At 41.6% G+C, this 19,341-nt stretch overlaps 2 pseudogenes; both read left to right on the forward strand.

Moving 5' to 3' along the window:
* Positions 1 to 1,412: 1,412 nt before the first annotated feature.
* On the forward strand, positions 1,413 to 2,771 carry LOC140500478 (protein RCC2 pseudogene; annotated as a pseudogene).
* Positions 2,772 to 3,921: 1,150 nt separating this feature from the next.
* On the forward strand, positions 3,922 to 6,970 carry LOC140500480 (ferritin heavy chain-like; annotated as a pseudogene).
* Positions 6,971 to 19,341: the final 12,371 nt, after the last annotated feature.

The raw sequence follows: 19,341 nt of genomic DNA on the forward strand, positions 1-19,341 counted from the left end.
TGAGTTTAGCAACTGAATATTTATGTGAATGAGAGAAAAGAAACATGATATAATACATGACTTTCACTGCTGCTTTTAAAAAGGCTATGTGGGCCTACAGTATGAGGGGAAGGGGATATTATGATCAAATATCTAACTGAAGAATAACGCATTAGTTGGGAAAATTTTTGTCATTACTTCAAAATCTCTTGTGTTGTCCTTGAATTAGGGTTAAGAATTTAAATCAATGGAGAGAAAATATGCACATACATGTAGCAGACATGCATATTTGTATATGTATATATGTTAATGTGTGGATATACATGTAGATATAGATAAGGACATGAATATAGATATACACTTCAGATACAAATTAGATATGCATACGGATATGAATATATGGACATGGATGTAGATACACATAGAAATATAATATAGATAGATGCAGATACAGATATGGATATTGATACGAACATAGATACAGATAGAGATGTGATATAGTTAGGGATATGGAAATAGGAACATGTACAGAGTACACAGGAATATAAATAGGGACTCAGACATAAATATGGATATGAATATACATAACCTGATATACCTCCATAGGTAAAGATAGAGATAAGACATAGATATGGACATGAATATAGGTATAGAAAAATATAGGTAATGATACAGACTGGTTATAGATATGGAAATAGAAATATATGGAGATTAGACAGGTATATTGATAAGAACACATAATAGATGTGGATATGAATATAGATATGAAGATAGCGATAAAAATATAGATTAGATGTAGATAGGGACATGGATATAGATATGGATAGGTGTATAAATAATCTAGGAATTGAAAGAGCTAGGTAATAGGGTAAATCCAGGAAAACACATTAACACCAAGAACTTTCAATGCCCATGTCCCAAGGGAAAAGACCAAAGCTTCTCTCAATCTGCAGGTACTGAAGGTGATGAGTCTAGCCCCGTCTCAACCCTCAGCTGCAGGGGAACATGGAAGGGTAATAACTTGCTCCTCTGCTGACCACTAAAGGGGGCTTACCTTGCTGTCTGGCTCACCTTTGTTGATCACCTCAGATGCACGGAGGGACTGGGGCTTCTGTCTCCACTACTTCCAACTGGGGTGGCGGGGTGTTCCTGGACAGAAGGAAGGTGGTACAACCACGTCTCAAGCTAGGGTCATCAGGCATGGGGGACCTCTGGGAACTGAGTCAGTTCACTGCCTGGGTGTTATTCTCCTGGCCTCAGCAAGAGGAGAGGAGGATTCTCACAGGTCATAAAATCGAGGAGACTTCTGTTGGGATGGCAAACGCCATGTCACTCTCTTCCCCTGCTTTAACCTCCTCCTCCAAGAATCCTCAGCATCCTTGTAAAAATCCTGCTGTGTCACCACAGATCCACATCACAACAAGGAGAGGTTCATGACTGTGGGGCCGGGGCAGAGGTACGGGGGACCAAGGCTTTTTCATCCTCCCCATCATCTCCTCCCCAATTCTGAAGGTTCTAAGTACAGAGGGCAGCTTTGGATTTTGGGGGTGAGCAACTGGGACCACACTGGTCAGAAGGAAGTGACTAAACAGCAAGCTGCTTACAGCAATCTGAGGCAGAACTTGTGGGGGCCACACAGAAATGACTGTCCAGAATCCAGGTTTGGATGGTGGTCTCTGACCCCTGTTCTGGTCACAGTCTCCTCATCACCACAGAACGAGAGCTGTGGAGCTCGGATCGAAATGAGAAGGGGCAGCTAGGACATGGTGATACCAAGAGAATGGAAGTCCCCAAACTCATGGAAGTCCTCAGCAAGGAAGTGATGGTATCTGCTGGCTGTGGGAAGAACCAAATTCTAACTTTGACAGAAACTGGCTCTGGGTTTGCATTTAGAGAGAACAAGATGTGAAAACTTGGCCTTGGCAATCAGACCAATGCCATCCCCAGCCCTGCACTGATAATGTCCAATGACCAGCCAAATACCAACAAGACTTGTGGGGCTGAATTCAGCATGAGAATGGATTGCAAAGGAAACCTCTACCCTTTGGGTGCTCTCAGTATGGTCAGCTAGGACACAATTCCAAAGGGAAATTCATGCCTGACCTCAGAGGACAGAATATGACTATGAGCTGGTCCCTTGTTGAGATGCCATTTTCATTGAAAAGATAAAAAAATGGACAGATTTTGCCAGTCACCAATTTCGTTTTCTGAGATGTTGCCTATGGCACCAATCACACGCTGTTTTGGATTCTCAGACAGGTGCTTTCTCTTGAGGGTTTCGAGGGGATGCCTGGCTGGGCCATGCAGGACAGAAGGTTGAGATGATCCCTCAACTGCTGAAGCTCTTTGATTTCCCAGGTCCTGGAGCCAGGCAAATCTATGCCATCTATACCAGCTACACCTGATCCTTCACCTTCAGTGAAGTTGGTGGCCTGTTTTTCCAGGGAGCTATCAACACTTCTCAGGAGTGCACCATGTATCCCAAAGCTCTTCAGTACCTCTGTGGCTAGACCATTAGAAGCTTAGCTTGTGGGAAGAGTGGTATTCTCCTGGCTGCAGTTGAGAGTACTGTCAGCTGGGGCTAGTCTCCAACCTTCAGTGAATTGGGCTACTGGGATCATAAGTCCAAGTCTTACACTAGGGTCTGAGAAGTGAAAACCCTAGATGGCCTTTACACAGAGCAGGTTGCCACAGGCTACTCACACCCCTCGGTGAAACCGAGGGACTAGAGGGAGACTGAAAATAAAAAGCCAAAACATCTCCCTGAGTATAGTCCCTGCACCCTCTCCTGATGCCAGGAACAGCAATGTTGCCAGCAGACTCTCCAGGCTCCTCCAGGCAGGGGACATTGCCAATGTGCCTGGAACACAAAGAAGATAGATGGGAAGAGATTACTCAGTGAAAGGTCGCCTGAAGCTCTTATTTGTTAGTGTTTCCGAGGTTCCATTTTATAAGCAAATTCAACGTTTACTACCTTTTCACTGTACGATCTCCAAAGTGTTTCTCGCGCCCTTTCTCTCTTTTCTCCCTTCCATTACACCAAATGTTCAGTTGAAATTTTTTCTCTGAGTTTAGAACTTAGCATTCTTTAAAAAACAAACAAAAAAAAAAAAAACCACCAAGAAAAGCACACAAACCAAAAGAAAACCTTCTTCCAAGAGCATCCTTGTAAAAATCCCCACTTCCAGGAACGTCACTGTAAAAAAAGAATTCCTCTTCCAAAGGTATCCTCCTGCTCCAAATGGAAACAGATTCCAGAGAGACTCTTTGCAACTAAATACACCTGTTCATGCAAGTCTTGCTTTCATATTGACTCCAACAATGCTATTTTCCAGGGTTAGCTATTGTGCTAACACCCTAACAACTGAATTTTTATCTGTTTTCCTAAGTATTAAGTTTTATCTAGAACAGGCATTTAATCACAGAAACAATATCAGCCATTTCTAAAGCTTTACACCAAGGATTGGCTTAAGCCTAAATGCATGGCTTCCAATGTCCTGTGACATTCAAGACATGCTGCAAGATCCCTCAATTCAAAATCCATGCTCCTGTTGGCCAGCTAAACGATTTCAAGCTTGTCTTTTTCCAGAGTCACACAATCATTATTGGAAGGTAAACCCAAAGTTCCTCCGAAATAGTTCATATAACTCATCAGCAAAGAGACTCTTCAACCATATTCCCAATGGGCCAGAAGGGAAAGGAAGGGGAGTCACTGAGGTGTACTTCTTCAACAGGGCTTGTACAGAACCCGCTGCTCAGATTCCTGGCCAGAGCGGCCCTTAGGCACCTGTCAACCTTCACCTCCACTAACTAACACTTCCTCTGTCCCCCAGTTCACTCAGCAGACGCAGCTCAAGTCACTACCTACCCCGGCCCCACCTCTGCTGCCCCCAGCATCTCCACAGCCTCAGCCCCAACCTCTGCACACTCTCCACCACTGACATGACCACATCGAACCCCTCTCAGGTGCAGCAGAACTACCGCCAGGACTCAGAGGCCTCCATCAACCGCTACAGCAACCTGTAGCTCTATGCTTCCTATGTCTACATGTCCATGTCTTACTACTTTGACCAAGATAATGTAGCATTGAAGAACTTTGCCAAGTACTTTCTCCAGCAGTCCCACGAGGAGAGGGAGCATGCTGGGAAGCTGATGAAACTCCAGAAGCAACCCTGCAGCCACATCTTCCTGCAAGAAATCAAGAAACCGGCCCTAGAAGACTGGAAGAATGGGTTGAATGCAATAGAGTGTGTTCTGACCTGGGAAAAAAATGTCAATCAGTCGTTACTGGAATTGGACAAGCTGCAAATTGACAAGAATGACCCCTTTTATGTGATTTCATCCAAACTCACTACCTGGACCAACAGGTAAAGCCCATCAAACGAGTGGGTGATCATGTAACCAACGTGTGCAAAATGGGAACATCAAATTCTGGCAAGGAGAAATGTCTTTTTGACAAGCACACTCTTGGAGACAGTGACAGTGAGAGCTAAGCCACACCTGGCTTCCCCCACACCTGGGAACTGTGGGCAAGAGTCCTCCTGTTTTTCAGTGTATGTCTATTTTGGTTATCTGACCATAATCTGTACGAAAAGTGGCACTGTTTGCATCCCAAAAAAGAGACTGGGTACTGATGAAAAAAAAAAATAAAGACAACTCAATACCCCCAATCAATGCTTATCTCAAATCTTTGAAGATCACCAGGATGGTGAAGAGCACCCAGAATGAACTGACCAATCCCATTGCATTTTGGACAGCCTTCATTATTGGGCATTCCTTTCTTTGTGTGGAGCTGAAAACTCTCTACAATTGATTCCCTAAGGTAAGTGGATTTTGTTTCTGGAAGACCCTGTTAATATGCAAGCTTGTCTGGGGAAGGGGTGAGTACATTAACACTTGGAGCTTAGTTGAGTTTCTCTGCTTTCTGGTTGTCCCTTAGGGGAATAGGGAACGATGTGAATGGGACAGAGACCTGGTAAATTTTGATATGATAAGGCTAGGTTAGAGCAGGGAGAAGAGTCAGAAAAATGGAGGAAAGAGGATAAATCACATGTGAGGATATTGTCAAAATCCAGAGCTGCTTTTCTGAAAATGAAGGCACGGTAGCAAGGTTGCCCAAAGGGTAAGGGTGCTGAGCCTAGAGTCAGAAAGATCTGAGTTCAAATGCTGCCTCAGACATTTACAAAATGAGTTACCCTAGACAAATCACTTCCCTTCAGTTTCTTGGTGTTTAAAACAGGGACAATAACTGCACCTACCTCACAGGGCTCTGATGAACATCAAATGAGATACAGTGTGTTTTGCAAACTTTTAAGTCCTATATCAATGGTAACTTATTTTTGGGAAAGTGAACTTTCATAAATTAAATCCTCTTTTCTTATTTGTTTGTTTGTTGGATTAGCATCATTCAGAAATACTTTGTCCTTGTTTCCAGTTTGTGAAGAATGTGAAATTAATATCATTGTGAGCAAACATGAGTGTCCTAGGGAAGCCACCTCTTTAAAGCAAGCCTGCACTGGTTCCTTTAGAAAGGGTGAAATTCAGACTAAATGGGTGGTTTGAGAGGTCCTAGTTTCCTTTGGAGATTACACGAATTTTTAACGAGTCTTTCATAGGAAACTGGTGACTGAACATTGAGTCACCCTGCTCTCCATTCCTTTGCTGCTGTCAACAGAGACTAGTATCCAGAGGTCATCCCTACTAAATAACAATTGATTTCAGATACAGCCAGTTGTGGACAAGGCAGGTGAAGGAAGAATAGGGCCATGTTGTGTGAATTTCTTCAGGCTTTAATCATTGAGGTACTCCCTTGCTTAACCTGAGTCTTATCTCTAGAGTTCAAAGACTTGTAGGAAGGTAGAGAACAAAGGATCAATTGTATTCTCATTAGCATCAGAGTGTCTGAACAGGAGTCCTGCTGGCCAATGTCCTGTGCAGGTGAGCTTCTTATTATAGAGTCCTGAGTGTTCCAGTCTGGATTACTCTGTCTCCTCCCTCCAATTCTATTTTGACGTTTTGTGAATAGGGTCACAAATGACCAGAGACTGTTGGCTAGAGGCTAGTCACTTATACTGGGGATAGGAGGTATATGTCACTTGGTTCTAACTTTGCTCCTAGCCATTATCATCCATTCAAATGCACTTGAATAAGAGTATTCAGATAAGTATTTTTTATCCATGTGCTACTCTTGTATGTGGGTATGATGGATGAAGCCAGGGTTGGTGGGGACTTGAGTGTCATTGATGTGGAATGGGGATATCTCAATAGACATACAGATAAAACACTTACTTAGTCCTTGTTTACCTGTGCTAGGCTCCATGCTATAACTAAAGAATGATGGGGAAGAGAAAGCAAAAACCAAAAAAAGGAAGAGGCAGAAAAGAGAAAAAGAAGAGGCAGAAAAGAAAAAAAGAGGCACAGAAAGGTGAAGAAAGAAGAAAAAGATAAGCAAAGGAAGGCAAAAGAACAAGAAACAAAAGGAGAAAGCAGGAACCGAAAAGAGAGGAGGACAGGATGCAAAAGTGGAGGAAAAAAGGGGGAAGAGGAATATGGTGAGGAGAGAAAGATGAGGGAGAGAAAGATGGCAAGGAGGAAAAACAGGAAGACAGGAGGAGTGGGAAGAGGAGGAGGAGGAGGATAACCACACCATTTACAGGGGAAGAACAAGGCATGGCCAGTCACCTCTCAGCAGGGAGAGGGCTTTTGTGGCCTTAGAGAGTCCCACTCCCCTCCTGTGAGGACCAGGAGTTTAGCACTCAAGCAGCAGGACTGATTTGGTTTCTGGAGGTTTCCCCACCTGGTTTGGGACAGCCTTCCTTTTGTCCAGGAAGACCTTAGTCATTCCAGTTGGGAGTGGTTGTGACAGTTACCTCTGCCCTCTCAGTGTATCTGAGGTGCTCCAGCCATCAACGTGGGACACCCTTGGTGGTCATCAGATGGGTGAGTTATTGACCCCACCATGAGCTCCCCTAGAGCTGGGGCCTAGGTCTCAGCTAGACTCAAATACAACTTTCAGTATGTGGCGGGGTGAGGTGGGGTAGGGTTGGGGATGAGAGTAGGGGGGAAGTTAGAAGGATAGGGGAGACTGTGAGAGGGATGTGAGGGAAGTTCTGGTGCCCTAGCTTGGTTGACTCATGGGTATTAAAACCTGCTTTGGTGTTAATGTATTTAGAGCCTGTTTTTCTATTTTAAATAAATGATCCATTTTTACCTCTACAGTGTAATATTATGCAATAGTTTATCAAAAATTCCTCCTATGGTGTTCCTACCTTACACCACTAGGGTTGATTGAAGTTGCATTTATAGGTCACTTTGACATTTTCAAAATTCTTTAACCATATTATTTAATAATAACATGGCTTAATCTTTTGAGGATGAAATTCAAAGGGCTCGGTGGTTAATTAGAATAAGTTTCAGTAGATGTGAACCCTCTACCAAGTTGAAAAGCTTGTGAACTGAGAAAGGGCCACTTCATGGTGGTTTTGTCTCTGGGATTTTATTTCTCAACTGAGAGGCATGTGTGGAAAGCTCAAGTCCATACCAAAATCTTTTGAATAACTTTTTCCACACTAATATTCTTCATCATTATTCCAGTTGTTCATCTGTTTGTTAATGAGCAAACTGCTATATACTCTATACTACCTCATACTGTTCATTTCATTGAAATATTGGGCTCCCTGTGCTGTCAACATCCTGTCCTCTGTGAACAGGACCAGTGTTGAGGCGGGACAGGTGGTTTGTGTAGCAGGTGTCCAGTTACAAGGAGGAAGATATGGTTGAGCATGTCATGCTGTAGATAATTCAGGGAGAATTTCAAATGCAAGATTTTACACATTAGTAAATAGAAATAGTATTAGTTAAACTTCATTGAACATTTCAGGATGCATGCATTCCATCATCTACAATAATTGCTACTAATGAGAATGCTTGGGAGTTATTCCAACATTTACTGCAATCAGAAGATGGGAAGAAAATACAATGTCCTCCATCTGAGAGAAGGAAAAATCCCAGGTCATATGAGAGGTCTGCTAATTGAATCAGGAACACTTTGACAGTTATTGATCTAAGAGCAGCAGCATTTTTTAGAGAGCATGACTCAAGAGTTTCTCCAGATGCAGCAAGTGGTGATGGGAAACAATATTTCCAACCAATAAACTGGAATGTGGTGACCACAACAACCCCAGGAACCCAGCTTCCAATGCAGGAGGACAGAAAAGACTAGAAAATAAAAAAGATAAAAGGAATAAAAAGAAGACAGGGAAGACTTTAGATAGATGGGTGAAGAAGGCCAGAGACTGAATTTGGGGAGGTTAAATTTAGGAAAATTGGAGGAAAAATTGAAGATTGACTTGAGATGATGGAAGAAGAGGTAGACTCCATCCAATGAGGTCTCCAGCTGGAGAAGCATTCGGGAAAAAGTGTCTAAGGGGAGGAAAAATACTCAGGGAAAGGCAGAAAGTACATCACATAAGAAAAAGAAAGTGAAAGACAATGGTAACAATAGAAGAAAGAGAAAAATTGGATGAGCCTGCTCTCTGCTGCTTGGGGAATTCAGAGAAAATAGTTAGGTGTGACTGACAAGTTTTTAAAAGCTGAAAAAGTAAAGTGAATCAACCCATAAAGGAAATAGAGAACATGGAGGGAAGAGTGGTTAAAGGAGGAAATCTGTAAGGAAAGTAAACCTATAAATGGTAGCATGAGATGATGCAGTTTATGGGGAGATAGATTTGGAGTCAGTATGACTTGAGTACAAAATCCTTCCCCAGACAATTATTGATGTGACCACAATGAAGGCACTTAAACTTTCTTAGTCTCACGTTGCTCATCTGCAGAAATGAAATAGTATGCCCCAACATACAAAGATGTTGAAAAGATCCATGATTTCACATACAAAAAGTGCTTCCAAATCTTTATGCTCTACATAAATGGTAGCTGATGTAGCAGCAGCAGCAGCAATAGCCGCAGCAGTAGTAGTAGTAATAGTAGTAGAAGTAGTAATAGTAGAAGTAGTAGTAGTAATAGTAGTAGAAGTCATAGTAGTAGTAGTAATATTAATAGTAGTAGTACTAGTAATAGTAGTAGTAGTAGTAGTATTAGTAGTAGTAGTAGTAGTAGTAGTAGTAGTAGTAGTAGTAGTAGTAGTAATAAAGGGAATCAGCATGTAAAAAGAATATACCTACAAAGTAAGCAAAAAAGTAAATCTTATAACTGGAGTAACGTAGTAACAAAATCAAAAAGCACAGAATCCTACTTTTGTAACAAAGAAGATCAAAACGTACAACCAGATGAAGACAACAAAGTCAAAACTCCTACGTCCAAAGCCTGTAAGAAAAATATAAATTGGTCACAGGCCCTGCAAGACCTCAAAAAGATTTTGACAATCAAGTAAGGGAAGTAGAGGAAAAATTGGGAAGAGTATTGAGAAAAATGGAGGAAAATCATGTAAAATGAGTCAACAGCTTGCCAAAGGAGACCATGCCCCCAATAATACTAAAGAAATAATACCTAAAAATGCACAAATGGCAAAAGGTGTCCAAAAGGAAATGAAGAAAGATTGCCTGAAAAACCAGAATTGATCAAATGGAAAAGGACGTCCAAAATCTCCCTGAAGAAAATAATTCTTGAAAAATTAGAATGGAACAGATGAAAGGTAATAACATTATGAAAAATCAAGAAAATATAAAACAAAACCAAAAGAATTCAAAAATAATAAATAATGTAAAATATCTCATTGGAAAAACAAACAACCTGTTAAACAGATCCTGGAGAGATAATATAAAAATGATTGGACTACCTGAAATCCATGATCAAAGGAAGAGTCTAGACATCATCTTTCAAGAAAGGAGAACTACCCTGATATTGCAGAACCAGAGGGTAAAATGCATATTGAAAGAATCTACCCATCACCTCCTCAAAGAGATCTCAGAAGGAAAACTTGTTGGAATATTGTGGTCAAATTACAGAGGGCCCAGATCAGGGAAAAAACCACTGCAAGCAGTGAGAAAGAAACAATTCGAGTATTGTGGAAATACAATATTAATAACACCAGAGTTAGCAGAGGTACTATAATGTACAAGCTGCTAGACCTCTTATTGACCTGACTGTATTTCCACAATACTGGAACAGAATAGTCCAGAGGTCAAAGGAACTCTAGAATTCAAACCCAGAATCACTTACCCAGCAAAAGTGAGTATAATATTTCAGGGGGAAAAATACATATTCAGTGAAATAGAAGGCTTTCAAGCATTCTTGATGAAAAGACCAAAGCTGAATAGAAAATGCTACATTCAAATACAAGGATCAAGAGAAGCATGAAAACTTAACAGGAAAGAGAAATAATAGGGGATTTCCTAAAGGTGAACTGTTTCCATTCCTGCATGGAAAGATATTTGTAACCTTGAGAGTTTTCCCAGTGTTAGGATAGATGGAGAAAATATTATATTCATACATACGTTTATGGAGTGTGAATACATATATGTATGTACACACATATGCACATATGTGTATTTATGCCCATAGGAACATGTACATAGCCATCAGGTCAAGACCCAACTCAGAGCAAATGACTATCAGCCAGAGCAAGATCAATGGAGAACTTGTGCAACAATGTATCCAACACACCCCATACATAGCAGGCAACAGGCCCACTGAGAAGATGTCAGTTTTTCTGGAACATCACAAGTGTAAGCTGCCCCTCCACATGGAACCCAGCCCCACACTATCCCTACAAGATTACCCTTCAAGTGCAGTCCTTACACATCCCTCCTCTTCTCACTCATGCTGTGTCTATTTATGAGAGAATACAGCCTCATTATATTGGGGGGGGGGGGCTATTATGATTTTTCTTCCCATGTGATTTAATTTAATGCCTTTCCCTTGAAATAGTTGTGTCCTCAGGGAAGGCACACAACCTGAACATTGCAGTCTTGCACTACCAAACATTCAGGCCTCCCTTTCCCTTTCCTCCTTCCTCCTCATTCCTCCTCCCCCAGACTGTCTTTCCATCCCTTTATCCCAAGAACCCCCTCTTTGGGTCTCCTCTGAGTCCCCTTGAAGCCAGTCACCCATTTTTCTGTAATTTGAGTTAAATGGTCACTGGGTTTCCTTTCAACTCTGAAATTCTATGAATCAGCCTTGACAATGAGCCTGTCAACACAACACAATATTTTGAGAAGCTCATTAAGAAAAGAGATGGTTACGTTCAGGGATCAAACTGCCTTGTCCAAGGGACCTTTGAATTTGTTATTACATGTCATTGAAGTAAAACCACATTGAGAGAGAAGTGAGGTGGAGAAACTTTGGAGGTTATTTTAAATGCTCAGGTGACTAGGTTTCGATTTTGTTTAATTTCTGCAAATGGAACATCGCAAAATTGTCTTCTTGGAATGCTTGCAGGAGATGGACAATTTGAGGGATTTTTGGAAAATACCCAGGAAACTCTGCTTAGTTCATCAGGGCTTTTGTGCATGAAGGAGAAGGTGTTTCTGACTTTGTGTTGCATGTGAAAAGGTGCTTCAGTAGTTGGTAGTCAAAGATGAGTGACTGTGGAGGAGATAAATATCTTGCTCCAAAGAGTCGCCATTTCATTATCAAAGTATGCCATCTCACAGTAGTGGTGAAAAGCACTAGTTTAATTAAAATAGAAAAACAGTTGAATTGACATTCGGGGACTCTTCTCCACTTATTAGCAGCAAATGGGAAATAGATGTCTCTTTTGGTAAGTCAGGGAGTCCTGCAAAGGAATGACAAAACAAACTGTCCACAAATTGGAGACTTTTCAACCGAAATACAGACCGGAACAGGGCTCTCAAAGTGCTTTCAGTTCAGGGTTTGTGGATTCTAAGTCTGAGGGGGTGTGTGGCATTAGACACTCTGCTGATCCCAAGGGGCATAAGTTCTAATGGCACATAGGAAACTCCCTGAAGTTTGCAACAGTCTAATGGTGGGGCTTGGATCCATTACTCTATGTAGAAATAATAACAATAGTGATGATAAGAATAACTCCCATTTATGTAGCAACTAACTCTGTGCCAGGCACAATGCAAAGCACTTCAGGAACAATTTGCAATGACTTCACTTGATTGTCACAAATGTGGAACGCAGTTGATATTATCATCCCCATTTTACAGTTCAGGGAATTCAGGCAAAAAGCATTTGTCCATGGTCACCAGAGCAGACAAAGACAAAACAGAATGGTCTTGGAAATATGTTAGTGTTAAGTATGAATGGTGGCAACTAATTTTATAAGTGGTAAATTTATGAATATATATTGGTCTTAAAACTTTGAATTCCCTCAGCAACTTCCAGGGGAGGCAGTATAACAGACTGGTCCTGGGAGCAAGAAAATCTGAGTTCAGATTCTGCCCGTAAAACACACTAGACAGTTTACTTCACCTTTCAATCGTCTGGGCAATATTCTGTGACCATAAATTGCAAGATAATTGCTGATCCGCTGAACGGTAGAAGTTTTCTCCCTGCATTCCTAATCACCTACCCTGAAACAAAGTCAAACTCAAACCAAATGCAGCCTCCTAACTTTGAGAACTCAGATAATAAATACTCCAGTGATGTTACATGTATTTTTAGGTAATCATACACATGTAACTTATTCTAATAAACATTTTTCTGACTAGGAATAATGAGGCATTTAATATATGTATGTATACATAAGCACACATGTGCAATTCATTGGTTCAGTACTGGCAAGGAATTGATCTACCTCTAGTTACTTCTAGTCAATATGTTTGTGTGTGTATATGACAAACCATCAATTTTATTTCCCCACACTTTGGATTAAGCACCACCATGTGCTAGACATTGTGCTAATTTTCTTCACCAATATTTCTGAACCAATATTTCCTTTGATCCTCACCACAACTGTAGGAGATAGGTATTATTATTTTCATTTTACTGTGTCTTGCCCAGGACACATCAGTAAAGTGCCAGGGGCCAGGTTTGAACTTAGATAGTCTTGACTCCAGCCCAGCTGCCACCTAGTTCCCCTCATTTAATAGAAAGGTAATTTTAACAGAAAGGAAGGAAAGATCTCTTTTACAAAGCAAACGAAAAAAGCACAGTGATTTTGGTGGCTATTTTCTCCTCCTTTTGCCAGAAATGGTTGGGGAGAAGTATTTCACTCTTTTATTCATCAATAAATATGGGAAAAGAACAAAAAATCTTTAATGACAAAGCCTCTTGAACGGAAGATGCATACACAGGAGCCCAAAAACTGCTTTGTACAAGTTAGTATGATAAAATTATATGTTTTCATAAATATCCCTTCTTGGTTCTTACTGAGAAGTGAACTCACATTTTTAAATGAAAGAAATCTCCACCCCCACGCCATTTTAGGAGTTTTCTTACAGAAGAAAAGGGATCATTGCTGATTATGTCTCATGCCAGGAGCCCCCTGCCCCGACAGAGAGAGCTGAGTTATCAATTGAAAATTTATGTGAATGAGAGAAAAGAAACATGATCCAACATAAGCTTTTCACTATTGCTTTTAAATAGGTTAGGTGGGCCGACAGTTTGAAGGGAAGGGGACCTTATGACCAAATATCTAATGGAAGAATAACACATTAACTAGGGAAAGTTTTATCACTACTTCAAAATCTCTTCTCTTGTTTTTGAATTGGGTTCAGGAATTTAAGTCCATGGAGAGAAATATGCATATGCACATACATGAAGCAGATATGCATATTTGTGTATGTGTATGTGTTTATGTATGGATATAGGTAGATGCATATATAGATACAGATGAGATGCAGATATCAACATGAATATAGATATAGATTTTAGATTCAGATTATATATGCAAAGGGATATGAATATATGCACATGGATATAGATACACATACAGATATGGATATGGATATAGATACAGACATAGATACAGATGAGATATCAATATGGACATGAATATAGCTATAGATAAAGATAGGTATAGGTACAGATACAGATTGGATATATATGTGGAAATAGCATCATATACAGATTAGACAGGGATATAGATAGGTTCAGAGATATAGATATGGATATGAATATAGATACACTGATGTAGATATGAAGGTAGATTTAGGTACAGATTAGATATAGATATGGACATGAATATAGATATAGATATATAGAGACACAGACTGGATAGATATGGAAACAGAAACATAAGCAGATTAGACTGGTGTACAGATATGGACATGTATATAAATATAGATATAGATAGATATAGGTATAGAAACAGATGAGAGAGATATGGAAAGAGAAACATAAGCAGATTAGACAGGGATATAGGTAGAGCACCAAATATAGATATTTATATGAAAATTGCTAGACCAATATAGATATGGAGATAGATGTGGATCCAGATAAAGATTTGATAGAGACAGGGATATGGATACAGATATGAATAGTTATATAAATAATCTAGGAATTGAAAGAGCTAGGTAATAGGGTGAATTCTGGAAAACTCATTAACACCAAAACCTTTCAATGTCCATGTCCCAAGGGAAAACACCAAACCTTCTCTCAGTCTGTAGGTACTGAAGGTTATGAGTCTAGCCCCGTCTCAACCCTCAGCTGCAGGGAAACATGGAAGGGTAATAACTTGCTCCTCTGCTCTCCACTAAGGGTCACTCACCTTGCTGTCTGGCTCACCTTTGTTGATCACCTCAGATACACGGAGGGATTGGGGTTTCTCTCATTACTACTTCCAACTAGGGTGGCAGGGTGTTCCTGGACAGAAGGAAGGTGGTACAACCATGTCTCAAGCCAGAGTCTGAGGCATTGGGGACCTCTGGGAACTGAGTCAGTTAAGCTGCCTGGGTGTTATTTTCCTGGCCTCACCAAGAGGCAGGGAGGATTCTCACAGGCCATAAAGTCCTCAAACCTTTGCTGGGATGGCAAAAGCCATGCCACTGTCTTCCCCTGCTTTAGCCACCTCCTCCAAGAATCGCCAGAATCCTTGTAAAACTCCTTCTTCGTCATCACAGAGGCAGAGCACACCAAGGAGAGGATTAGGAGTGTGAGGCAGGGGCAGGGGTGCAGGGGACCCAGGCTCTTTTCCTCTCCCCATTATTCCCTGCTCTCATCCAGGCTCTAAGTGCAGAGGACAGATTTTGATTTTGGGAGCAACCAACTGGGACCTCATCTTTTGGAAGGAAGTGACTAAACAGCAAACTGCTTACAGAAATCTGGGGCAGAACTTGTGGGGACCTTACAGAAACTCCTGTCTGGGGTCGATGTATGGACTGAGGTCTCTGAACCCCTGTGACACTCACAGTCTCTTCCTCACCACAGAAGGAAAGCTATGGAGCTAGGGTTGAAATGAGAAATTGCAGCTTGGACAGGGTGATAACAAAAGAGTGGAAGCCCCCAAATTCATGGAAGTCCTCAGCAAGAAAATGATCCTGTCTGCTGGTTGTGGAAGGAACCACACTCTAGCTTTAATAGAACCTGGCTCTGTGTTTGCATTTGGAGAGAACAAGATGGGGCAACTTGGCCTTGGCAACCGGATGGATGCCATTCCCAACCCTGCACAGATAATATACAATGGCCAGCCAAATACCACAGTGACTTGTGGGGCTGAATTCAGCATGATAATGGAGTGTAAGGGAAAACTCCACTCCTTTGGTGCCCTGAATGTGGTCAGCTGGGACACAATTCTGACAGGAAATTCATTGCATGGCCTCAGAGTTTAGAATATGACTGTGAGCTGGTCCTCTGCTGAGTTGCCATCTGCACTGAAAATACAAATATTGTACAGATTTTGCCATTCCCCAATGTCATTGTCTGGGATGTTTCCTGTGACACCAATCACACTCCAGTTCTAGACTCTCAGAAACCTGTTTTCCCTTGGGGGTTTGGAGAAAATGGCCAGCTGGGTCTCACAGAGCAGAAATATGAGATGGTCACTCATCTGGTGAAGCTCTTTAATTTCCCACACCAGGGGCCAGGTAAATCTACGCCAGCTACATCTGTTCCTTCACCTTGGTGTCCAGATTTTCTGGGGTGCTCCCAACACTTCTCAGGGGACCACCATGTATCCCAAAGCTGTTCAGGACCTCTGTGGCTGGACCATTAGAAGCTTTGCTTGTGGGAAGAAGTGTATAAACGTAGCTGCCACAAAGCAGGTTACCATAGGCTATTCAAACTCCTTATTGAACAACAGGAACCAGAGCCAGAATGAAACGGAAAAGCAAAACAACCTCCCTGTACATAATCCTGGTATCCTCTCCTGATGCTGGAGGCAGCAAAGCTGCCAGCCGGCTCTCCAGGCCACTCTAGGCAGTCGAGATTGTCAGTGTGCCCAGGAACACAAAGAAGGCAGACGAGAAGAGACTCCTCAGCGAAAAGATCTCAGAAGCTCCTATTTGTTAGTCTTTCACGTTCCCTTTTAGAAGCAAATTCATCGTCAAGTACCTTTTTGCTGCAACATCTTCAAAGTGTTTCTCTCCATCTTTCTCTGTTTTCTCCCTTCCCCTACCACAAATGTTCCATTAAAATGTGGCTCTTAGTAGACTACTTAGGATTTTTAAAAAAACAAAAACAAAACAAAAAATAACCTCCTTTTACCAAGACCACACTTGTAAAAATTCCCACTTCCAAAAACCTCATTGTAAAAAAAAAAAAAAAGGACTTCCTCTTCAAAAGGCATCCTCTTGCTCCAAATGGAAAGAGATTCCAGAGAGGGTCCTTGCAACTAAATACTTCTGTTCCTGCAAGGTTTGCTTTCATATTGAATACAACAATGATATTTTGCAAGGCTTGCTATTGTGCTAACAACTTAAGAACTGAATTTTTATTTATTTTCCTTAGCAGTACGTTTTATATAGAACATATGTAATATCAGAGCAAGAATATAATAAGCCTTCCTAACGCGTTAAAACCAAGAAGTGACTTATGGCAGAATGCATGGACGCCAACATCCTGTGAGGTGGAAGAGATACTGAAAGACTCTTGAACCCAAAGCCATGCTTCTGTCGGCCAGCTAATGGATTTCAACTTTTTATTTTTCGAGAGTCACAATCCATATTGGAAGGAAAACCGAAAGTTCCTCCGAACAAATTCATGTAACTCATCAACTAAGAGACTCTTCAGCAATGCCTCCAATCAGCTGGAAGGAAAATCACTGTGGTTTCCCACTATAATAGTGCTTCAATCTAAACAGCCGCTTGATTTCTGGCCAGAACCGCCTTTACCTCATATCCATCTTCATCTCCACTAACCACACTTTGTCCATCTGCTCATTCGCCCACCAGCCAGCTGCACAGTCGCCCCTGCCCGGTGCTCCTCTCCCTCCGCCGCGCCAGCCTTAGCCCCAGCCCCTGCACAGTCTCCACCTCCATCATGACAACATCGAACCCCTCTCAGGTACAGCAGACTTCCCACCAGGCCTCAGAGACCGCCATCAACCTCCAGATCAAGGAGCTCTACGCCTCCTGAGTCTACCTGTCCATGTCTTACTCCTTTGACCCAGATGACGTAGCATTGAAAAACTTTGCCAAGTATTTCCTCCACCAGTCCAACTAGGAGAGGGAGCATGCTGAGAAGCTGATGAAACTCAAGAACAAGTGCAGCGACCGCTTCTTCCTGCAAGACGTCTAGAAATCAGAGCAAGAAGACTGAGAGAGTGGGCTGAATGCAACGGAGTGTGCTCTGCCCTTGGAAAAAAATGTCAGTCAGTCGTTACGGGAACTGCACAAGCGGGCAAAGGAAAAGAATGACCCCCATTTATGTGACTTTATTGAAACCCCACTACCTGGACAAACAGTTAAAGTCCATCGCACAACTGAGTGATCACGGTAACCAACCTGCAGAAAATGCACCCCACCCCTGCCAATTCTGGCATGGAGGAATATGTTTTTGACAAACACACCCTTGGAGACAGTGACAATAACAGCTAAGTCACACCTGCCTTACCCCACACCTGGGACCTGTGGGCATGACACTTACTGTCTTTCAGTGCATGCATACTTCAGTTATCTGACCATAATCTGTACCCAAAATCTACCACCATTTACATTCCAATAAAGTGACCTGCTTCTTGTGAAATAAAAAACAAAACAAACCAATACCCCCATTCAATAACAATCTCAAACGTTTGAAGACCACCACTATGGGGAAGATCAGCCATGAAGACCTGAGGAATCACATTGCATTTTGGACAGCCCTCATTATTAGAAAGTGTTTTCTCTGCATGGAGCTGAATTCTCTACAATTTATTCCCTAAGGTAAGTGGATTTTGTTTCTGCAACACCCTGTTTATATAGAAGCATACCTGAAGCAAGGGGGAATACATTAACATTTGGAGCTTAGTTGAGTTTTTCTGGTTTCTGGTTGTCCCTTATAAGAAGAGGGAAGGCTATGAATGGGACATAGAGCTGGAAAATTTTTATGTGATAAGGCTAGGTCAGAGGCAGGGAGAAGGGTGAGAAAAAGGGAGGAAAGAGGATAAATAAGATCTGAGGATATTGGGAAAATCCAGAGCTGCTCTTTTGGAAATGAAGGCATGGTAGCAAGATAGCCCAGATGGTAAGGGTGCTGAACCTGGAGTCAGAAAGACCTGAATTCAAATCCTACCTCACACATTTACTAGCTAGGTTACCCTGGACAAATCACTTTACTTTAGTTTTCGTATGTGTAAAACAGGGACAATAATTGCACCTACCTCCCAGGGCTCTTATGAACATCAAGTGAGATAACCTGTACTCTCCTTTGCAAACTTTTAAGTCCTATATAAATTGTAACTTATTATTTTCTGTACATACAATGAATTTTCATAAATTAAATCCTTTTCTCTAAATGCTTATTTGTGTTATTAACATCATTCAGAAATACTTTGTCCTTGCTTCGAGTTCATAAGAATTCTAAATTAACATCTTTGTGAGCAAATATGAGTGTACTAGGGAAGCCACCTGTTTAAAGAAGCCCTGCATTGGTTCCTTTAGAAAGGAGGAAATTTGCACTAAATGGCTGGTTTGACAAGTTCTAGCTTCCTTTAGAGCTTACAGGAACCTTTAGGGTGTCTTTGACAGGAAACTGGTGACTGAACATTGAGTCACCCTGCTCTCCACTCCTTTGTTGCTGTCAACAGAGATTGGTACCTGAAGGCCATCCCTATTAAATAACAACTGCTGTCAAATACAGAATGTTGTGGACGAGGCAAGTGAAGGAAGAATGGGGCCATGTTTTGTGGCTTTCATCAGGCTTTAATCACTGAGCTGCTCCCTTCCTTAACCTGAGTCCTATCTCTAGGGTTCAAAGCCGTGAAAGAAGGTGGAGAAGAAGGAATCAATGGGTTTTCTAATTACACTCAGGGTATCTGAACAGGGCTCCTGCTGGCCAATGTCCTGTGCAAGTAAGCTTCTT

The sequence above is a fragment of the Notamacropus eugenii genome, chromosome 4 (assembly GCF_028372415.1).
Source record: "Notamacropus eugenii isolate mMacEug1 chromosome 4, mMacEug1.pri_v2, whole genome shotgun sequence".
Taxonomy (NCBI): Eukaryota; Metazoa; Chordata; class Mammalia; order Diprotodontia; family Macropodidae; genus Notamacropus; species Notamacropus eugenii.